This window comes from Heterocephalus glaber, unplaced genomic scaffold (genome assembly GCF_053883595.1).
Source record: "Heterocephalus glaber isolate CG9 unplaced genomic scaffold, H.glaber_assembly_v1.0 deba00001662, whole genome shotgun sequence".
In the NCBI taxonomy this organism is placed as follows: domain Eukaryota; kingdom Metazoa; phylum Chordata; class Mammalia; order Rodentia; family Bathyergidae; genus Heterocephalus; species Heterocephalus glaber.
The window spans coordinates 11,178,820-11,202,287 of NW_028258403.1; positions in this window are offsets into that span (position 1 = coordinate 11,178,820).

A 23,468-nucleotide genomic window follows, 5' to 3' on the forward strand; every position below is an offset into this window, starting at 1 on the left:
CTTTAACTTGGCTTTCACTACCATAACTACACACATAATTTCCTGGTTATCAATGGAATCCGCATTGTTAAAGCCCATGATTAATTCTTAATATTCATCTTTCTTGACCTGAGAGCAGCAGTTGACACAGGTGCGGACTCTTATTTCTTTGATACATTTGGCTCTAGGAAACCACAGTCCCTTGGGTTTGTTTTTCTTCACTAGGCCTCTTTTCTTAGTGATTATTTTCCAACCTCCTAATATTTGAGCTTTCTAGAGCTCATTCTTTGTAGGTATTTTCCTTTATATATCCATTACTATTATTTTAGTATCTTATTCAGTCTCTTGGCCTTAAATATCATCAGTATAGCAATAATTCAAATTTATACCGCCAAAGTAGATCTCACTTATTGAGATTATTACTGTGATATTCTCCAACTGGCCTGTTTCTATCCTTGATCTCCTACATTCTATTCTCACCATAGCACTTAGAATAAAGTTTCTCCAATTTAAGTCATATAACATCTCTCTTTTGCTTAAAATCCTACAGTGTCTTCCCACTTTATGAAAATAAAAACCGAAGTCTTTGCAGTAGCCATGAAGCCCTTCATGAACTAGCCCCATGATACCTTTGAACTTGTTTCATTCTATTTCCAGACCAGGCATATCAGCCTCTTAGCATTCATCAAACATGTCAAATTTGCCCAGGCCTTAAGTTTTGCCATGACTTCTCTTTATGCTTAAGATGTTCTCCTCTAGGTATTTCTATTTCTAATTTTTCACCCACTTCAAGTCTGAGTCCCACCTTCTCCATCAGTTTTATCATGAACTCTTAAATATTCATTATTTTGTAGTTAACATCTTATTTATACTACATAATTTACTCATTTATTATGTTTATTGTATTCTTTCTCTCTCTCTCTAGAGTGCAAGGTTCATAGGATTTTTGTCTAATCACTGATGCATTTCAAGAACCAAGAATAATCCCTGACATGTAACAGTTACCCAATGAATATTGTTGAATAAATGAATGCTTTGTTTAGCTTTTAAAACTAGACTAATGGCTTCTTGGAGTAAAACAATTTTCTCTTTTCCCTCTAGTAATCCTTCCTATTAAAGTATATTAAAGTAAATCACACAAAAATCTATCTTTAAAAAATATATATCATCACTGATACTAGTGGGGAAGAGCTATAACCTACGCTATGGAATACGATCATTAAATTGTCTTGGATGGGTTACTTTTAAATGATTTTAAATTGCAGTGATTAATGGTCATTCAATTTATTGTGGAAGCCAAAACAGCAGCAATGGACACAATCTCTTCCTTGGTCCACTGTTGGACCAAATTTCTCAGCCACTTGCTTTCTAAAGTTAGTTCTAGACAATAGAATGTGGATGGAAATGATGTGTTGCACTTCCTAGGCTGATTCTTTAAATATCCTAGTGAGTTTTTCTCTGCCCTTGTCCTCCAGTCAGCTGGAGAGGATACAGTAGAAAATTCAGAGGCTCTAGAAGATGTTGGAGTCACTAGATGGAAAGAAACTGAGTGTCTGGATTAGGAGGTAGAAGATCATTCATTAAACACCTTATTGAACAATGAAATGAAGAGGATTTAAATCTTTATACATTTAATTCACTGGTAATTGAGGTTTATTGTTATGAAAGCTAGTCTACTTTGACCAAAAAAGCAAGTTCCTAATATCATCTTGGAAGTATAGGATGAAATTCAATTATGCAAATTATGAAAATGGCATATTTTAGGTATCAAAGGAACTTGAAATCTTTGGGAATGTGGGGTTGACCTCTCTAAAAACTGTTCTTTTAACTAAAATACTCCAACATAGTAACATTTTTTCTGTGAACTAAATAGGTTGGTGCATTTTGGACTTGAGATGTGAATCTCTTGCCTAAGTTAGGATTCATCTTTCAATTCAATAGCAGTGTCAATAGGAAAGCAACTTGGCTGTTTGTGCTTGGCACCACCTGGCTGCAGTTACATCCCTCAGCACTAAACAAGCTGGCTGTGTCAGAGCTGAGTACTGTCATTCGGATGAAGTGGGGAGTGTGTTGCCCTGGTAGGAAGCCTTTTAAATTGAATGACAAGGTTTTTCTTATTTGTTACATCCCCAGGCCATTGTCAAATCATATAATGCCAGCCCAGGAAAGTAATTACAGAACTGTTGTGAGGCTGTTAGCAGCTGCTTTTCATTTTTCCCCATTGTGACTGGGATGTGGTGGAGAAAAATTGGGATGACTAAGAACCACAACATAAACGCCACCCAATCTGCTGGCCAGTCACATGTGCCACTTACTTTCAGACACGGGGGAAAGAGCAGACTCCTGCAATGGTTTTAGATGTAGGCACTGAATATAAGGAGAATCTACAGCCAACTATCAGAGACGAAGGTGTAAAGATGAGTGGGTTGCATTTATTGAAACATTACCATTAGGCCACAGATCTTATTTCTAAAAACAAAATCCTGTGTTGAGCCCATTAGCAATCCCTCTTCTTCCTAGATTTTACTTTTCTTTATGGTGCTTTCCTTACTATTTGTGTAAAAGCTACAATGAAACTTGTTCTAATAATGCGTCACTCAAAGTTTCCAACAATTAATATAATTCTTATGCAAAAGCAAGTACTAGAAGGGGAAATAGAAAACATTGAATATATATTCGCCTTACCATTTTACCTTTCTAATATAAACCTTACATACTGCCAGTTCTTACTTTCAAGGTTAATTAATTTCCTAAAATCTACTAAGTGAAGAAGGGTACTGCATTTGATAAGCTACTGAGTTAAAATAAAAATACGTATATATTATTTTAAAGTTATAGCTGCTTAAATTTTAATGGAGACTTTTTAGAATTCTTAACACAACTGAATATTGTGTTTCCAATCAGGTGACAATCTAATCAGGTTGAATCTTAAGTGATTATCCCTTATTCATTCTCTTTGAATGAAATTGTTCAACTAGCATGTTGATGTGCTAGGAAGTTAATAGGTTCACATACAATCCTTTTTCTCTCCTTGGCTACTGAGATACAGTAAACATATTTGTATGACTTCTAGAAGTTGCAGAAGGTATACCCTAGACAAAAGCCCTACCACTCAGAATGTGTAGCCATTTTTATGAAACAATTTATTTGCAAATGATGAAAGTAGTCAGAGGCTTAGGATCCAACCACATCCCTACTGAAAGTAATTAGAATTTGTGATAAAGATAAGAGTGAGATTTGAAACCTGTCGGTACATATCACTAAGTAGAAATAAATTATGGCTTGTCAAAAATGACAGATTTCAGCAAGGTGCTTCCTTTTCACTCTGAGTAAGACCTTTTTCCACCCAGCAATTAACTTTATTCCCATTAATATTCAGTAGCATTGATGAAGCTGACAGAGTAAAACTGGGTTTTATAAAACTGAAGACAGATTGATAGAGACTCATTACTTTGTCTAATAATTTCATCATTGTGGGTTAGATCTTAATAAATAAAGAACAAAGCTGTTGACTGTAACATTGATTTGTTATGCCACATAAAGGACTCAAATTTTCTGTGTATATTTTCTTTTTGTGATTCATAAATTTATTTTTGGAAATAAACAGTAATTTTGCCTAAAGGGCTTCAGAGGTGACAAAATAATACATTTACAATGTACCATAATACAGTACTCTTAATATTGACATAGTTTTCTTTAGCTATTTCTTCACAATCTGTAAATAATAATTATGCTGCACAGTTAAATTAAATAAAATGAGTAAATGCACTTAAATGACCCTTTGATTATAGATTGAGAAACCCTATGTGTGAGTATTTACTTGTGGTATGGTAGAAAAAGTATAAAGGATTAACTAACAACCTAAGGGAACATAAACAAACATTTTGGTCTTTCTTCCTTTATGTTATAAAAAGTTAGAAATAAAATAGAGCAGGTTTCACAACACTACAAGATGTGTCAAAGATGATGTTGCTTGGAGACATCACATCTGTTCTGTTTCTGTATTTATCATATTTCATAAGAAATTAAAAATGAAACATTGTGCTTTTCTAGGCTTATGGACATAGGTTTCCGTGTGTGTGAGAGTGTGTGTGTGTGTGTGTGTGTGTGTGTGTGTGTTCATAAGGATTCTTCCACTGACTTCAGCTTCGCTTTCCCTCCTGGAACTGTTAAAAAATTCTCATTGTTGGTAAGAAAGATGTGATACTTGCCTAATAAAATGAACTTGCATTTTTTTTCTGGAGGTTTCTGAGTTGTTCTTTTCCCTTGCCATGAGGTGATTTTTTCATAGATGAAAGTCTGCCATTTTTCCTAATGAGTTTTTTTCTTTAATGTTATATATCTTAAGGGTTTTTTTTTCTTTTTTGGCCAGGGGAAATATTAGTGAGTTCTGTATGTATTACTGACATGGAATTTTGCCATTTGTATTTATTTTCTGTGCTATGACAACCTACTGTTCTGTGGTAGAAATGACACAATTTTAGTCCCCGTCAAATTCATGGTTTCTGCAAAAGACTGATTTTTCATAAGTGAAAATTCATGTAGTGAAAATGGAATCATTTCACGCAGCTCTTACTTTGAAGCACATGCATCACATTGCTCTGCATTTTATTCCTCTGTTTTTGTCAGTATCAGTCCACAGATGGCTAAATCACACCTGAAAACACTAAGTAGACTGTTATAATTAAAATAAAAGCTTTGGATTTTATTTTCCTATTCTTTGAATTTCCTCCTTTGGGCCCCACTTTGATATTTATGTCTTTATATCATTATATCCTGCTAGCTCTGATCTCTTTTCTTTGTATTGACCTACCTACCTTTCTAACTTTAGCTTTATTCAGCTCCACTGTGCTCTCTCTCCCCTCGTCTTTCTCTCCCCTCTCCTTTTCTTTAAATTATCAGTGCCAATATTGTCTTTCAGTAATTGTCTTGTTTTTCTTTTAATTATTCCATTTCTTAGTCAATTTATCAACTTGATCCTGCTCTCCATCAATGAAGACTTTTAAAGAGGAGAGCAGTTGGGGGCAGAGTTCTTCAAAGCAATGAAGTTCTCTGAGCCTAAGGCTAAACCTTGAGCTCCCTGTGGATGAGGGGCAGCTCTGCAGAACAAAGGCTGCACATCTGGCATGCTTTGTTTTTTGGATTTTTTTATTGCAGATTTATTTGGCAATGTACAGTAAATTTTGTAAACTTGCATCAAGTTTATGAATAAAGAACCATTTAAAAAAAAGAGGAGAGCAGTTATTTGAAGAGCTTCATTCATTTATTAGTCAAAAATTAATTGAGAACTATGCACAAGATATAATGAAAGAAAGTAAAGATGTTTTATATATTATCACATCAATAAAGCGAATGTTAATTTTAATGTTAGTTGTATGTGCCACACATTGATCTATATTCTTGACCAATGTTAACTCACTTGGCCTTCCCAATAGCCTCTGTTTTAATATATAGGTTTTATTGGTATTCAGGTTTATAGAGAAGACAAGAGATCAGATGATTACTGCCATTGAAAAGATTGTTTGCTACTCACAGTTCCAAAGAGGAGAGATCATGCCCTGTCATATAAAGCCACACAGGGAAGCATCAGGGTTAGTTAGTAGGCAAAGGATATGAGGAGAAAATGTACATAAGAGACTTTATGTGGTTTCCTTGGGAAACAACAGTGAGATGGGGCAAGGAGACTTGGGATAAGCTAGTTTGAATGATCTCAGCAGGCTCTAGGATGTAGTGGTTATTCTGGTTGCCCGATAGCTGGCTCTGGAGTGATTATGGCAGGGAGTATTAGCTTAGTATGAGCCTGATGGAGAAAGTGTTGGGAATATGAGCGCTGCATAGGCTGGATTGCATGTGAAACCGTGCTAGAAGATAAGTTGTTTACTGTCTCCAGGACCTGGCTATACCTAGAGGGGACAATCTCCCCAAAGTCAGTAAGGCCTAGATGTCAAAATATCAGAAGCAAAAGATATGAATCAGATTTCTTAGAGCAGGGTACTATTGTTACTTTCATTTAATAAAGTAGGAGATTGAAGCAGGGAGTTTTAAATAATTTCCAAGACCACACACCGAATGAGTGACTAAGTCCAGATTGGACTAATAGGTCTGGCTTCAGCTTTCACATTCTTAGTTCTATGTTATGTTGTTTACTTAAGAAGCTTGGTTTTGGAGAGGAAGGAAATATATATGTGATATTACCTAAGTACTATAAGAAAAGTAAAAAAGGGGTTCAGATTCAGACCACAGAGATTAGTCAGACAGGGACTCAGGCAAAAGTTGAGGATAGAAGTAATAAAGAGGGATCATTTGAAGGATGGCAAAGATTCCCACAGAGATGAAGAGGTCATTTCAAGTACAGAGAAATGCTTAAGCCAGGAGTGAAGACTTGAAATTAATGAATATGTTAGGGAGCTGAAAACTGCGAGCTTATATACAAGCTATTAAATGAAATTGAGAAAGTTATTTGAGATCAATGTTGAAAAAGTCATGAATAAAAGACTAAGAAAATTGTATGTAACTTGAGGGTGGTGTGGGTAATGAGGCTAGTAAGAGGTGTATAGATCTTTCAGCAGAAAAGTTACATGATCACATATATTTCAGGGATTAACCTGGCTTCTGTAGAAGAGAAAGTAAAAAGAGGACAAAAAGAAGGTGAAAACATAAATTAAGATGTTTTTAAAAAATTCAAATGAAATGTTTTAAATAACTCAAGTGAAACAGAAGGATAATATCAGAGTATTATGGGATTCATTCCAAAACCGTCATAGAGATAGAGCTAAAAGCATTTTGTTACTAATATTGAAACTATGTCATAGAAGATGTGGTTAAAGAAACTGGAAATTTTATTATGCAGAAGGGAAAAAAAGGGGAGACTCTCCTAATTGTTGGACCAACTTAAATCTCAGAGGCTACTCCAGACCCTAAGGTAGGAGAGCATGAAGACCTGAACAGAGCACAAGAAAACTTACACATCAGTTCAGTTTAATAGCTGGCACTAAGTAGCGAAAAGGAACCTTGATGCACTTAGCACAAGACTTATTGAAATTTAAGAAAAGCAATTTGTAATAAAATAATTTGTATCTAATATATAAATGTTCAACCAAAGCTATATCAGGAGACATGATGACATGGGCAGATGCCTTCCAATAATGATTACATTTAGATGTAAGAGAATTAAGATCAGAAACCCTTCAATGCAAGAAAATCAGGAGCATGAAAGAGTAGAAACTTAGATTGGCACTAAATAAAAATAAGTCCTAACAAACTAGACTTATTTGTCTATAAGAAAAAGAGAGAAATAATCTTAATTGAAATAAGGGTAACATGCCAAGACAAATTACAGACTTTGGAAACAGAGAAAATGATGAAGTATATTAGCACAAATGAGTTGGGCCTTATTTATAAGTGCAGTGTCAAAATAATTCCCAATGTTATGATGGTATAGTGACAAAGTATCTCTGAAAACATATCTCCTGCCTTGAAATTCCCTCACATATTGAGGCTCACAATCTTCTGGCACAGAGAAGACCCAGGAGACCATATCCTTTGATACGCTGTGAGGGATTAAGGGTATATTGCAAATAGAAGCAGTAAAACAAAGAAAAGCCACAATGCTGTTGTGACAATGACAGAATTTATGTAACATTAAGCAAAACAGGCAATCTTCCAAATAAATCCACAATTTGAATATGTAACTTTCTTAACCTAGAGTTCTTATCATTGTTATTCAGAAAAATTATAAATATATGCAATGTTAATAATATAAAATATTTTTAAATAATGTTTGTTATTCAGATTTAATCAGATTCCAATTACACTGTATTCAATTCCAACCCTTTAAATAGTCTCGTTTCCTTTGTTACATATTAGTGTATCAATATATACCAACAAACACTGATATGTTTTATTGCTTACTCAATTATGAGTGGCATTGTTTTGTTGATATGATTTTCTGAAATGGTAAACAACTCTCAAAACAGCAGTGCAGTATTCTTATTTCAATGGTATTGCATTTCTTAAAATTTTAGTTTATGTAAAATGGTGAAAAAACTCTGTTGTGATATGTAAAATTATTTTCTTGACTCTCAAATAATTTTAAACTGTTTTTCCCTTACATAAATGTTGATGGGATATTTGAAAAACCGTACACCATAGTTCTCTGTTATGCAAAGCTGATACCTGCATCACAGAACATCTAGCATTACTGCCAACCCACACTCTAAATAACAGCATCATCTTGCAGTTGCTGTGAAAAACTAATAATCACATAATTTAAAAACACTCTCTATGAAGAACTACAGGTTTAAACAATGGGGCTCAGTATAAGAGAGATCCCTGCCATAGGACCTACTGAAAACTGTTAAGCCTTTTCACAAGTGTTATGATTTGAATGTCCATCCCACCAAAACTCAAACTGAAATTTGGCTGCCATTGTAACAGTATTAGGAGGAAGAACTTTAAAGGTTCCCCCTATGCGAGCCTATAGTGCAAAGGGGAGCCACAAAGATCTCCAAAATGTCTTGGTCATTCTCCCATTGTCTTAATGAGTAGCCTCTGGCTTCTTCCTTCTATTCATACTAATTCCTTTATCTTTCTTTTTCTTTTTTCTTTTTGGTACATGGGATCAAATTCGGGACCTTGTACTTGTGAGGCAGGCAGCAGAACCACTGAGCTAAATCCCCAGCCCACTAATTCCTTTATCGAAAGGGTCATTTGGACATACACTTGGTTTCTTCTCCTGGAAATACTCTTTTGTCTACCACATGGTCAGGCTGAGAAACCTTCAGATCTCTAAATTCTGTTTCTGTCTTAATTATCAGCTCCATTTTAAGTCATTTTTATCTTCTCACATTTTACTATATGCATATAAAAGCAATGCTCATGTTTAGGTCATAAGGCTCTACTTTCATGAATGGACTAAAGCCATTACTGCAGGAGTATGTTTTCTCTCTCTTGCTCACTGCCTCTCCCTGTCCTTTTACAATGTGATATTTTCTACCATGATATGACACAGCAAGGAGGCCCCCACCAGAGGCTGTCATCTTGATATTGAACTTCCCAGTGTCCATAACTATAAACCAATACATTTCATTAATTATAAATTACCTCCCTCTCAGATATTCTGTTATAGCACCACAAAAGAGACTAAGAGAAATTTAGTATGAGAAATAGGGTTATAACAAATACCTGAGAATAAGGAAGAGGTCTTGGAACTGGGTAATGGATAAAGCCTAGAAATATTTGAAGGAACAGCCTAAAAAAATCCTAGATTGCCATAAACAAAGCAAAAAGAGCAATTCTGGTGAGGCATAAGAATATATCTATAGAGAAAATCTGAAACTTTTTAATACTTAAGTGATAAATGATCAAAATGTTGGTAGAATATGGATGGTAAAAGCCATTCTGGTGAGGTCTGAAACAGAACTATGGAAAAAGGTACTAAAACTGGAATACAGGTCATCTTTGTTATAACTTTGCAATGAATTTGGCTGAATTATGTCCATGCCTAAGGGTTTGTGAGAAGCAGAATTTAAGAACTATTAACTAGGATACCTGGTGGAAGAAATATCTAAGCAACAAGTACTCAAGATGCTGCATGGATTCTATTTTCATGTAATAAAATGTGAGAAGAGAGAATTGGCTTAAGCTGGAATTCATAGTTAAAAGGGAAAGAGAACTTAGACCATGTGTTAAAGAACATTTTCAGGAAGGAAAACCAAGGATGTGACCAAGTAATCTCAAGATAAATAGAAGGAGGCCAGGTCAACATAATGGGAGAATGACCCAAGCATTCTAGAGATATTTGATGCTTCCTCTGCCATCAAAGTCCCAGAGCTCTCAGAAGACAGAATGGTTTTGAGGATGGATTCATGGTACCCTTCATGAGCTTATTGTCTGTGATCACCTTGGGATTCTATTCCCTGCATTCTAGTGTGGTGCTCCTAATCTGTACTATGGCTTAAATGGTTTATAACTAGTCAGATTTGACAGTAGCCACATTGTGCTAATTCCACAGAAACACTGAATTAATGAGCATTGGAGGTGTGGCTATGTCCATCTAGATTCTAGGGTCAGGGATTTAACTTGGCTTCGTCACCTGCCCCGAAAGTGCAAGGACCAAGTTCAATCCCTGGTACCAACAAAAAGCAGTGTTGATAGATTCTAAAGGATATATCAGACAGCCTGAGAGCCAAAGGGCCCCAACACAAATTGTCTGCAGAGACAGAAAAATTGCAGAGAGCCCCAACTTAGACAGTGCTCAGGGTAGCTTCAGGAATGAGGCTGATCTAGATAACCAGAACTATAGAGCTTCTCAAATATGATGGCAGCCTGGTAGAACTGCAAGCATGGGACTCCAATGTGCGAGAATTGATACAAGGGCTTCACTCAGCAATGGGGGTAGGGCTGTCTGAGGTATTAGGGGCCTAATCACCACAGTATGTCCAGGAAGTGGGATATAGCATCAAAGAGCATTAATTCTGAGCCATAAGATTTAATGTTGTTCACCCTGTTAGGTTTTGGATGTGCTTGGGACTACTTACCCCCATTTCCTTCCCTATGTTTCTATTTTGGAATGGGAAGGTATATCCTTTGCCAATCTCACCATTGTATTCCGGAAGTAGGTGACTTGTTTTGACTGGTGAGTGATGAGTGAAACTTATCAGTGGAGGAGACTGCCTCAGAATGAATCATTCTATGAGTCTCACCCATGTCTGCTTTAAATGGTATTTTGGACTTCAGACTTGATGCTAGAATGAGTTAAGATATTGGAAGCTGTTGCGATGAAATAAATGTGTTTTGTATGTGAGAAAGATATGAGTTTTGGGGAGCCTCCTGGAGGAATACTATGGTTTAAATGTTTGTCCTCTCCAAAATTCATGTTGAAACTTAGTTACCCTTTAAAAGATGGAATCAACCCAGGCATAGTAACACATACCTGTAATTCCAACTACTTGGGAGGCTGAGAGGATTTGGAGTTCAAACCTAGCCAGTGCAATTTAGTAAACCTTTGTCTCAAAGGTGGAGGGTGGGGCTGGGGATGTAGCTCAATGGTAAAGCATTTATGCATCTGCCTAGCAAGGCCCTGGGATTAATCCCAAGAATGGAAAGAAGGACAGAAGGGAGGGAAGAAAAGAAAAAATAAAAGAAAAAAGAAGTAAAGTCTTTAACAAGTATTTAGGTCATAAGGGCTCCACCCTCATGAATAGATGAATGCCATCATTTGAAGAGAGGGTTCATTCTTTTTGCTCCATTACTCTTGATTATTTTTCTTTCTATGACAGTTGGTTTTGATTGTTGACTTGATTGGGTTGAGAAATGCCAGGAGATTAGTAAGGCACACTTCTGGATGTGTCTGGGTGGATTATATGGCATTAACTTGGGGACTATATCTGGTCCCTAAACCCTTCCTCTCTGGGCTCTTTCTCTGTGGACTGCTTCCTGGCCAATATGAAGTAAGCACCTTTGTTCCACTATGTCCTGCCACTGTGATGTTTCTGTGTTGGAGCCAGCCAACCATGGACTGAAACCATAAGCCAAAATCGTTGGTACCATTTGTGAAGTCATTGCTATGACTATTCCTGACAATGTGTTTCAATGCCTTTAAAATTAGTTGTGGGAGGAGTTTGGGAAAATTTGGTGATGTAGCCTAGTGAAGCCCTAGAATGTTGTAAGTGAAGTTCATTGGACAATTATGGTGGAAGAAGACCAAAATTCTAATAAGAATATGGACTATAAAGGCCAGAATTATGAGGCTTCAGTTGGCAATGAAGATCGTACTGGGAACTAGACTAGAGATCATATGTATTACACTTTTGAAAAACTACATTTTGTCCGTGTCTTTGTACAAGACTTTGTAAGAGACTGAACTGAGAGGTTATGGACTAACTGAACTGGTGGAGGAAATTACAAAACAACCCGATGTTTAGACTTTGTCCTAGATATTGCTGACTGGTTTTAGCCAGATTTGCAATAATATTGCAAGCCAAACAAAAAACAAAAAAACCTAAAAAAAAATACAGAGCAGAAAGATTTGAAAGACTTAAATTTGGTCCCAAAAGAACTACATGCAACATTGGGGTCAAAGGAGGTTTTGCGGCTGAAAAGATTAGTATCATTTAGTGAAACATCAAGTACTTTGAACTGTAACAGAAGAAAGGTGCTGTGAAGGCATCTCAAGGAAGAAAAAGTCTAAAGGAGTAGGGGAAGTGGGAGGGGTAGGGTAAAGGAAAGAAGGGAAAGGAAAAAATATGAGAAAAGGAAAAAATGGAAACAAAGTCTTTGTAAATAGGGAGAAGTGGAAGGGTTGATGGGAGGGCAGGGGAATGGGGAAAAAATAAGAACCAAGATACACCTGTAAAGGTACAAGTTCCCAGTGATGAATGTAACGGTATTCTATACCTAAAATGTACCAATGAACTTAATGAAAAAGTAAAAAAAAGAAAAAAAATCAGCAAGATGCCATCAATTGTAGTCTTAAGAATATAAAATTGTAAACCTTCTGTTTGAGAAGAGACTCCTTGTCCCCTACTTGTGAAGGGCCACCTAAGAAATTAGTTCTGTAGGACCTTTCAACATGATCAGTCATCCAGACACTCAGAAGTCACTACATCCATGGTCCAAGAAGGCCTCACTATTGCTTACACTAGGAGCAGATCTTAGCATCATCCATGTGATGCTAATTTTACAGAAATGCAAAATATTAAGAGTTATGGAATCAGGGAGACTTCCACCTGGATTTCAGAGGAAGGACTTGGAGACCAAATGATGTGTAACACAGTTGGCAGAGTCCCTGCCAGAAGCCCCTGAGTGGGATAATCATGAAGCTGTGAGAATGAGATGAAACCTGAATTAAAATCCCCAGGATCTGGAGATGCCAGGAACATGAAATGTCTGCTGAGGAAAACTGCAGGGAGCTTGCACACTCAGACCAAGAGAGAGGCCATGCAGGCTGCAAAGAGCAGTGCTATAGGGGTGGGGCCGCTGTAACTCATTTCTCACCACCATGTGCTCTAGATGCTGGAAGTGGAGTTATAGGGCTTAATGTTTGCCCTGTTGGGTTTCAACCCTGATTTGGTCCCATTCTTTTTCATACCCCACCCCCATTCCATCCTTTTGTAATGAGAATGTTGAGCCCATTCCATTGTATCTCAGGATAATATTACTTGTATTTTGATTTTTTGCAAAGGCTTGTAGTTGAGAGTTACCTTGTGTCTCAGAAGAGACTTTGGACTTCATATTTTGAGCAATATTGTTACTGTTGAGACTTTGGGAAAGGAATTAGTGTGTTTTCATTTTTATGCAAGATAATTATATCATGTTAGGTGGAATTATGAACCTGTTATTGTGTTTATTTGAAGATTTCATGAGATTTAAGGAGATATGTTTGGGTGTTGAGTTTACAAATGGTAGAATGTGATGGTTAAGCTAGATTATCAATTTAATGGGCTTGAGACATGATAGGAGATCAGTAAAGTACACTTCTGGGTATATCTAAGTAGGTCACATGGGCATGACCTTGGGAACTATATCTGGTCTCTGGCCCTTTCTCTCTGAGCTCTTCCTGTGTGCTCTGTTTCCTGGCCACTGTGAAGTAAGTAGCTTTGCTCCACCATTTCCGTCTACCCATCATGGTATTTTTTGCCTTGGAGGCAGCTAACCATTGACTGAAACTGTGAGCCAAAATAAATGTCTTTCTGAATAAATTTTAGGTATCAGGTATTTTGTCCCAGAGCTGACCAGTACACCTTCCACCATTTGATGATACTTTCTATCAAAGCAAGAAACTCTTCCCCAAATGCTGGTGCACTGATGTTGGACTTTCCAGCCAATAAATTTTATTCATTATAAAAATTATCCAGCCTTTGGTATCCTATGTTGCAGCACAAAATGAACCAAGACAGTGGAGAAATTGTATACAGAATTCAAATACTGAAAAACTGTTCCTACTATATCACAGTTGAAAAATCAAGTGTTTATAGGTATAAGACAAGTATGAGAAATGTGCCAACTTTGTTAAGAGAAAGACAAGAGAGAGCCATGTGATCCATGGCCAGTCATCCCACTATATAGTTTTTGAAAGATTATTCTTTCCTCACTGAGTTGCCTTCACATCTTGTCAAAACTCAATTGACTATAAATGTGAACATTTATTTCTAGGCTAACAATTCCATTCTATCAGTCTGTGTGCCTATCATTATCTCAATACCACACTCTTGATCATTTTATCTTTGTAGTAAATTTTTTTCTTTTGTTTTTGTTAAGATAGAAGGTATGGCTATGTTGCCCAGGCTGACCTTGAACTCTTGGATTCAAACAGTGCTTCTACCTCAGCCTTCCAAGTATCTGGGACCATAGTCACTTGCCATTGTGCCAGGTTGTAGCAAGTTTTTAAATTAGTAAATGTGAATCCTCTAACTCTGTTTGCCTTTTTAAAATCATTTTGTTTATTCTGGGTGCTTTAAATTTCCATATGAATTTTAAAATTATCCTGTGATTTCCTGCAAAGAAGCTGCATGGGTTTTGATGAGGCTCAGTGTGATGAGTCTGTAGATTAATTTTGAGAGTATTTGCATTTTAACAATGTTGTCTTCTGAGCTAGAAATGTAGGATGTCTTCTCCTTTATTGAGATCTGAAATTTTTCAACAATGTTTTATGGTTTGCACTGTATAAGTTTTAGACTTTATTTGTTAATTTTATTCCTAATATTTTACTATTTTCAATCTAAATGGCATTTATTTCATGTCTTAGCTAATTGCCCTGGATTTGTCTGCTTAAGTTTTAAAATTTATCTACGCAAAGACCCATTTTTCTTTTATTATTTTCCTAAACCACACCAATAACCTCACTCTTTCAGTGCTGTTTTTTATTTTTAGATCTTTCATAACTTAATTAGCCAAATAAAACACTCTTGATTAACATCACTCCACTACTCCAGAGATTATTTTTATAATCCACAGCACTATGACACATGCATGGTCATAGTTTGAATTTTCATTTACCTTCTTACTATTTACTATCTGGGACACTTTCTATATAAAATTTTAAGGTCCTTTGAGTAGGATCAGTGTTTTCTACTTTAAGGCCTTCAGAATACCCTGTCAGAGCCCTATGTACCAAGAAATGGTTCAAAACTATTTTCTATTTGCTTCTTTTTTGACAGAGCAATAATTCAGTGAGATGGAAAGAGTATCTCCTTATCTTGAATCCTGGCTTCCCCTCTGAAATGGTATGTAATGTTGAGTGGTTGCTTTACATCTAAGTATGAGTTTTTTCATCTGTAAAATTAAAGTAAAAATGTCTAACTTGAATTATAATAAAGATTAGAAATAGGCAAACATAAAGCCGGGCAAACCTAGAAATAGCCAAACATAAAGTGGTGACACATGCCTGTAATCCTAGCACTTGGGAGGCTGAGGCAGGAGGACTTCCAGGAGTTCAAGGCCAGCCTGGACTACATAGTGAGAACCAATCTAAAAAGAAAAGAAATAGGGCAAACATATAGCTCATAGAAGGCATTTGAGAAATGACAAATACAAATATCAATAGATGCAATGTGGCAAAAAACCTGAATTTAGAGATTTCCTTTTAAAATAAAAAAGGAAAATGGATATTTAAAGAGACAAAATGATTTCAGATTCTAATTATTTTATTTTAATGTCATATCTAAGATTAGTGACATCTTCCTGAAGCTCTTCTCTATTTATTTCAAGGACAATATACAACAACAAGAAATAGAAAGTGTGACACATGTTCCCTTTTCCAGTTTTCTTTTTTATTAATTAATTAATTCTTTTGATTTTGTGAGACAGGAACTCATTATGCAGTTCATTCTGACTTTGAACTCCCTATATAGCCTAGGCTGGCCTCAAACCTGTGGCAATGCTCCTGCTTCAGCCTCCCAAGTGCTGGTATTCCAGATGTGTACCAACATGCCTGGTTCCAGTTTTCTTGCTTAGTTTATAAACTCTGGCATTTTACATTGCAAAACAAACTAATGAACATCAGTATACTGGAACACAAGCACTGTGATACCATGAGAGTTGATCTGGTAACTAAGATGACTGCTAAGTGACTAATGGACCAGTAGTGTACACAGACAGTGTGGATACCTTTCAAAAAGGCTGACTCGTTCCTGTCAGGATGGAGTGGGACAGCATTAGATTTCATCATGCTACTCAGAATGGCATGCAACTTAAAACTTACAACTTAAAAATTATTTCTTTCTGTAATTTTTCATTTAATAATCTCAGACCATGGTTGACTGTAGGTAATTGAAATCTCAGGAAATAAAACCACAGGTAAGGGCAGGGACACTGTTTGGAAAGTCAATATTAAATGCCAAAACCAGCAAAGCTTAAAAGGATAATGTGTAAATCATTGCTTCAGTTTGAAATGAGTAGGAAAATGTGGAGGCTTCTATTATTGTTACTAGTTTCATATTTTGTATCAGTTAACCTGAGGATAATAATGCAAAATGTTTTATGTTGCTTGACTTTCCTGTCTCCACAAACTACTAAAATAAATTCTCTGCAAATATTTATTTTTAAAGCTATTTAAAGATTTTTTTAAAAATTCTAACAACCAGAGAATATGGTAGGATTAAGTAAAAATCATTATTTCATCTTCTTGAGCTTGATTAAGCAGAACCATTATCCAAAAGGAGGCATTTATTTTAAACAAGTATATTACATTCTAAAAACGGATATAACAGTGACTTAAAAAGTTGCAGATTCTTGGGCAGCTATATTTTTGGCGTTGTCCTCTGTGGGTGATGGAATAATTTTCAATCTTTACAGAGATTTTAAACATACACACGCACATTTTAAAGTACACATTACATGTGTACTGAGGAAATTCTGTGTATCATCAAAGTCTAGCCATGAAACAGAAACCATCAGAGTAGTCTCTTGAACTCTAACGAAGAGAATAGATTTCCTGGGTTACAAAAGAGCTGAGAAACCAAACCAAGGAGAAGGAAGCAATGCAAAGATGCACAAAGCAGAGGTGACCCCTACAGATGATGAAAGAGATAGACTGAAGACTGTATTTGCAGCAGTAGTGGAACTGGAACCATAGCTGGCCTACCTGCCAAGAGTAGGATTCATGAAGCTGCATGCAGGAAGAAAGCAGACAAATACCCTGGATTGTTCCTGTCTATCATGAACTCCACATTACAACTGAAGCAAGTGAGCATGGGAACCACAGCCATGGAGATTAGGGCCTCTTGGAACCAAGAAGAGCAGGAGAAGGAAAAGGAAGAGATGAGAGGGCACACAGTTCTAGGATGCTCATATCGTGTACTTGCCTACTACAAAGAAAGTGTGAAAGACTGGGGAGGGGCTGATGTTCAAGCAAGGGAACATGGAATGAGTCTGGCCATTTACATTTTTGTAGAAGACATGAAATGGACCCTTCCATTTCATTTATATTTTTACAGGAAAATAATCAAGTATTTTAGACTAAATGAGATATTCTGCCTCTGGCTTTTGAACTACATGGTAGATTTATCAATATCACGTTTGGTTTATCAATATCACTATAATCTTTTTTTGTATTAAATTCTTTTATTGGTACATTGTAGGTATACAACACAGTTACATTTCTCATTGGGAATTGTACCTTTACATAATGCATCTTGGTTCTTATTTTTTCCCCATTCCTAGCCCTCCCTTCACGCCCTCCACCCTTCCCTATTTACAAAGACTTTATTTCCATTTTTTCCATTTCTCATCATTTTTCCTTTCCCTTCTTTCCTTTCCCCTGCCCCTCCCACTACCCCTACCCCTTTGGACCTTTTCTTCCTATTTGACATTATCGATTATTCATTCAAATCATTGGTACATTTTAGGTATACAATATAATGACATTCATCATTGGAAATTTGCACCTTTACATAGTCTGGTGTGAGAAACTGAAAGTGTAAATAAGGACTAAATGTATAATAGGTAATGTGAAATAGGAAGAAAAGGGGCAAAGGGGAAGGAAGTGGGAGGGCTGGGGAAAGGATAGAAGGGAATGGGATTAATATGAGAAAATGGAAAAATAGGAACAAAATCTTTGTAAGTAGGGAGGACTGGAGGGGCTGAAGGGAGGGCTGGGCAAGGGTGAAAAATAAGAACCAATATCACTATAATCTTAATTTAGGGTAGACACTTGCGAGCAGGGATCACAGTCTTACTCCGTTTTACCGCAAACTTCCATATCCCAGTGTGATTTCACAATGTTCTAGTGCTGTATACACACCCACCTGCTCACAGTTTAATTAAGAGAAACATTATAAATATAAACTTGATGGTTATAGGAATCACCTCTGACAACTGTGAAACATAAATTGTATTACAATGTTCTGTGCGAGTGAAAAACTCAAGCTTATTCATGCAGACACTTTTAAGATAATGAAAAACATATAGCTTGATGGAAGACCTATTACAGTGAGTTCAGAATTTGTTTCCTAAGCTATTTTAGTCAACAGACCATATCCCCGCCACTGATAGATTTGTTAAGATAGATTGAACAGGAAAAAGGAGAATAGGTCCCTATCACAGATCATGGGCAGAAGTGGGAAGGGACCTTCAGGACCTGTGGCAAATGCCAGCTGGTTCGTGGTCTCTTAAATTAGGAACTGACTCTTGTCTGATGTGCAAAACCACTAAGGGTATATTATTCTCCTTCATTTGATCTTGAGAAAAAAATTTTGGTGATAAAAAAAAAGACAGACTGATTAAGCTGCATCTGGGTTAACTTTCCTAAATAGCAAATTGGCAGGCAGCCTAGAAACAATGTAAATTCTGCTTAATTAAAATTACAATCACAGTTGCTTTTTTTTGTACCTAGCTGGCTACTGAGAAATAAAATTTCAATTGTTGTATGGCAAATGTAAAAAAGCAATATACAGCAAACCTGCCCAGAAATACCAATAGATGGGATTGGAGATAACCATGTAGGAGAATGGGTGGCTCAGAGGTCCCACATACTCACAAATAAATAAAACAATGTTTTATTAAAAAGGGAAGAAAATAGGCTTGCTGAAAACGTTTTCCTCAGAAAGGTAAATTAGAGTTGACTAGCATTACAAATAATCATAGAAACACTTTATAGCATAACTTTCACCACCTGAAAGTTGGCATATGATAGTTTATTTATATAAACATTTTTTCTGCAACTATGAATTTAGAACTCAAGGGAGCACTTTGTAAGAAAAGTGACAATGTAATATTTTCTCTATCATTTTTGTTTGACTTCAAATGTGTACTTTAGTGTGAGCCTAAAGGTTTAGAAAGTCATAATAGACTATAAGAATTTCAGGTCAACATTCTAGTAATAACTCTGGGATCACGGGGAGATAGGTAAGTTGAGAGAAAAGTATGGTGGTAAAAATGAATTTCAACTTCATTGGCTTTGGGATTCACCCTGGCGTTGGATGGCGCACATTTGTAGGTGTATCTGGGGGGTCAAGGAGGCATGGACTTCGCATCTGTGTCCAGCCCTTGCCCCTTCCTCTCTGGCACTCTTCCTCTGCTCTGCTTCACAGCAACCATGGACTAAGTAGCTTTCTCTGCCAAGCCCTTCTCTCATACTATTTCTTCCTTTGGAGCCAGCCAATCATGGACTGAACCCAGGAGCAAATATATCATCTCTCTCTCTCTAATTTGTGGGTGTTGGTTACTATGTCTCACCAATGAGAAAAGCTGATTAATACAAAAGGGCTCATGAGAGTAAGGTAAGATGTCTAATACATAGGTGTGTGATTGGTTTGCTCTTTCCTGTGGTATCTCAAAGGTAAGCACTGCTTCAGGATGAAGGTAAATGCCTTCTTCTTGGCTAAGAAGGTGTATCAGAAACACACTGAATTAGATAATGAACAAAAACATCATAGCTTTTGTGAGAAGCATATGACCACAGAAATTGCTGGTGATGCTCTGCATGAAGGGTGAAAAGGTTATGTAGTCAAATCAGTGATGGGAACCACAAACAAGGTTTCCCATGAAAGAGAATATCTTGACCCACATCTGTTCCCCTGCTCCTGAGTAAGGGGTATTCTTGTGATATACCAAGAAAATTTGGAGAAAAAAATGCATTATCTGTTTGGGGTTCCATAAAGGATGTCAATTTGAATGCTCTTGGCTACTGTCCAAAAGGGAAAGAAGAATATTCTTGGAATGACTAATAATACTGTGTCTTATCACCTAGGGCCCAAAAGAACTAACAGAGTCTATAAAGTTTTCAACTCTATCTAAAAAAGAATATGTTCACCCATATATTGTGATAAACTCCCTAAAAAGGAGGGAAAAGAAACTCAAGATCAAATTGCCTAAGATTCAGCATCCTGTTATTCTATGTATCGTACAACACAAAACATCAATCAGAGTACTGTTTTCAAGAAAGATCCCTCTAAGAAAAATAAGGAAGAGGTTACAGGACATACTACTAAACTTTTGGCCAAGAGAATGGAAAAGAAGGAAATGTCAAGAAAAAAATCCAAAGAGATAGAGGCTGTCCCCTCTGAGAGCTTCCCTCCTGAATTTTAGTCCAGTCAAAAACAACATTTTTCTTTTTCTTTTTTTTTGGTACCAGGGCTCAAACTCAGGACCTTGCGCTTGCGAGACAGGCACTGGAACCACTGAGCTAAATCCCTGGCCCCAAAACAACATTTCTCAAAAAAAATAACAAATAAAGTCAGATTTTTAAGTACAAGTAAAAGATTGAAGTTTAGGTGAAAGGCAGGAGTAGAAATATACATATATATATGTTTTTTTCAAGCAAGCATACTATAAATAAAGCTAGAAACAACCAGTTGGGGAAAAGATTTACAGTAGATATAAGACAATTACTTTTCAGTAAATTTCTACACATAGAAAAATGGCAAAGGCTATGAATAGGGACTTCACAGAGAAGAAAACAAAAATAACCAATAAACATACAGAAAGATGCTCAGTACACTGGTAGCCAAGGCAATGGATATTAAAAACATAATAGGGGTCATTTTTTACCTTTAAGATTAGCAAAACAAAAATTTAATTTGATACCGTTAAAATACTGTGTAGGTCAAGGCACCATACGTCACACATGACAACCTTGTTTGAGTAGTATTTCCTGGAGAATATTCAAGGGACCAGGGGCAGGAGCAGGCACTCTGGGGCACTACATAGCAATCTAGTAAAGCCTAAATGCTGTGACTGCAAAGGGAACTCAAATCTTCAGGCTATGATCTTTTATGCTGCAGAATTAAGAAAATGTCAACCCACACCCTGGGGAGATTAAAAACCAGTATGCAACCGAAACATGATATGTTAAATCCTTGCTAGAGCTTTAAGCCGCTAATTAATGTTCATGGTTGGGAAGAATGCCAGCACCTTTCTTGGGAGTCAGGTAGGTGGAATGTATGCTTTACTCTTATACTCCTTGTTTGTGTTTGAGGAAGCATCGTCTTTCAACTGGCATGATGGGGTGAGGAAGTAGGGCCCAATACTTAAAGTTGACAAATACCAATTACCCTAAACATAGTTCATCTACTCAGTTTCCCAGGAGCCTTGCAGGAGTCCAGTCCTGTCTTTGGGGAGCCAAGCTATAGGGTATCACTCTTGTTCACTTTAAGCCTTATTCCTCATAAAGGTAAGTAAGCAAGGGTATGGGGAAATGGTAGTTTCATACAGTGCTAGCAGGGGTTTTACATTTTATAGTTGTTTGGGGGGACAAGGACTGTTCTCTGACAATGCTCCAAGGAGAGGGCAAGACTCCAAAGAGGAAAGGCTACAATTTTCCAAGTCTATCCAAAGATCTCTATAAATCAGGCCTGGAGATTGATTAAAACAACCAAGGCTGCAGAATTACCCAACCCGAATGGACTGTGTGGCTTGGACAATGGCTATTGTCCATAATACTAATGGAGGCAGGTAATCGAGTGCTCACAGGATCCTCCAAATGCCCTGAAATGTGTTTATAATATTGGATCCCTGGTGCAACCTTGGAATGAAAGAAATGCATGAATGACAGCTTTTTTTTTTTTTTTGTGGTACCGGGGATCGAACTCTGAACTTGTGCTTGCGAGGCAGGTGGCTGAACCACTGAGCTAAATTCCTGGCCCATAAATGACATATTTATATGTGTTGCCTCAACCTCTCAGTTGAAAAGGAATAGTTGGAAACTGAGTTAATTTAAGGAAAATAAAGAACTGCTGTATTTTTCCCAAAAAATCATATATAAATCTAAATTCCAATCAAATTTTATTCCACTGTATCTTTTAACATATTATGTCGTATTCTGGGGGAATGATACCATTTTTACAGTTCTTCTATGATTTGCTAATATTTTATAGTGGCTGCAAGCTTTGAAAATGAAACCAACCATGCTTCAGATTACTGTATAGTAAGTGCCTGGGACATGATTTTTAATCTTTTGAGCCCTTAGTTTCTGCACGTATAAAATAAGGATTACTATTATATTAGATTACTGAGACAATGTTTGTTTCTGCAAGTATAAAATAAGGATTACTATTATATTAGATTACTGAGACAATGTTTGTATAGCTGATAGCTCAGCATTCCCAGTCAGTGATTCTTAAGGGTACTTTAAGAGTAATATTCACTGTACAGGAAACTAAGAAAATAAGAGAAAGGAAAAGATCATCTGTAACCCCATACCCCTAGCACAGTGTTATTTGGATAATTTCCTTTTATGGTAGTTTTTTTTTCTTTACTTTTAAGCGTTGTTTTGTTGCATTTGTTGTGTCATTGTGTGATGGCAGAGACAGAAGCTCAGTACCTAACTCAGTGCATGGTAATTTGTGTGTGTGCGTGTGTGTGTATGTATTTGTGTGTGTGAGTGTGCATGTTAATTTTAAAAAGTTATAATAATGAATCAATCAATGTATTGGAACCAATGTATTGGGGGTTTTTTCTATATTTTTGCCTGGTAATAAAATGATAGAAAGTTTCAAATAGTCAAGAATGTTCTTTAAAAAAAACTTTTTAAACTGGTGTTTGAATAAATAATATAGATTTTCATTTTTAAATTACCTACACTATTATTTCAAAATATCTCAAAAGTATGATTCAAATATGTGAAGAATACTTCTCAACTCATCCTTCAGCACTCCATCTTTAAGTATTTCATTATTATTGCTGATACATGTATATAGTTTTTACATGGAGTTTACTGAGAATCCAGTTTCCTCATATATTTTAAAAGTCAGTTTCTCCTCGTTTTGTCTCTATAAATAAAATGGCAATAGGCACATGAAATTGCTAGCTAGTTCAAGATTCTTGAAATCTGTGGAGAATTTTCCCCCAAAGATTTTTCTCATATTCTTTCAAATCCCAATGATGTTTTTGCTTTAGCAAGAATCAAATCACTGCTTTCTATTATGTTCATTTTGTCCTTTCCAAGGTGGCAATCATTTCTTTCCCGTCATTAATAAGAGAATGACTTAAAAGTGGCTCAAGTTGCTTATCTTCTTAGTTCAGTACCTGTTTACAATTTCAGTGATATGGAC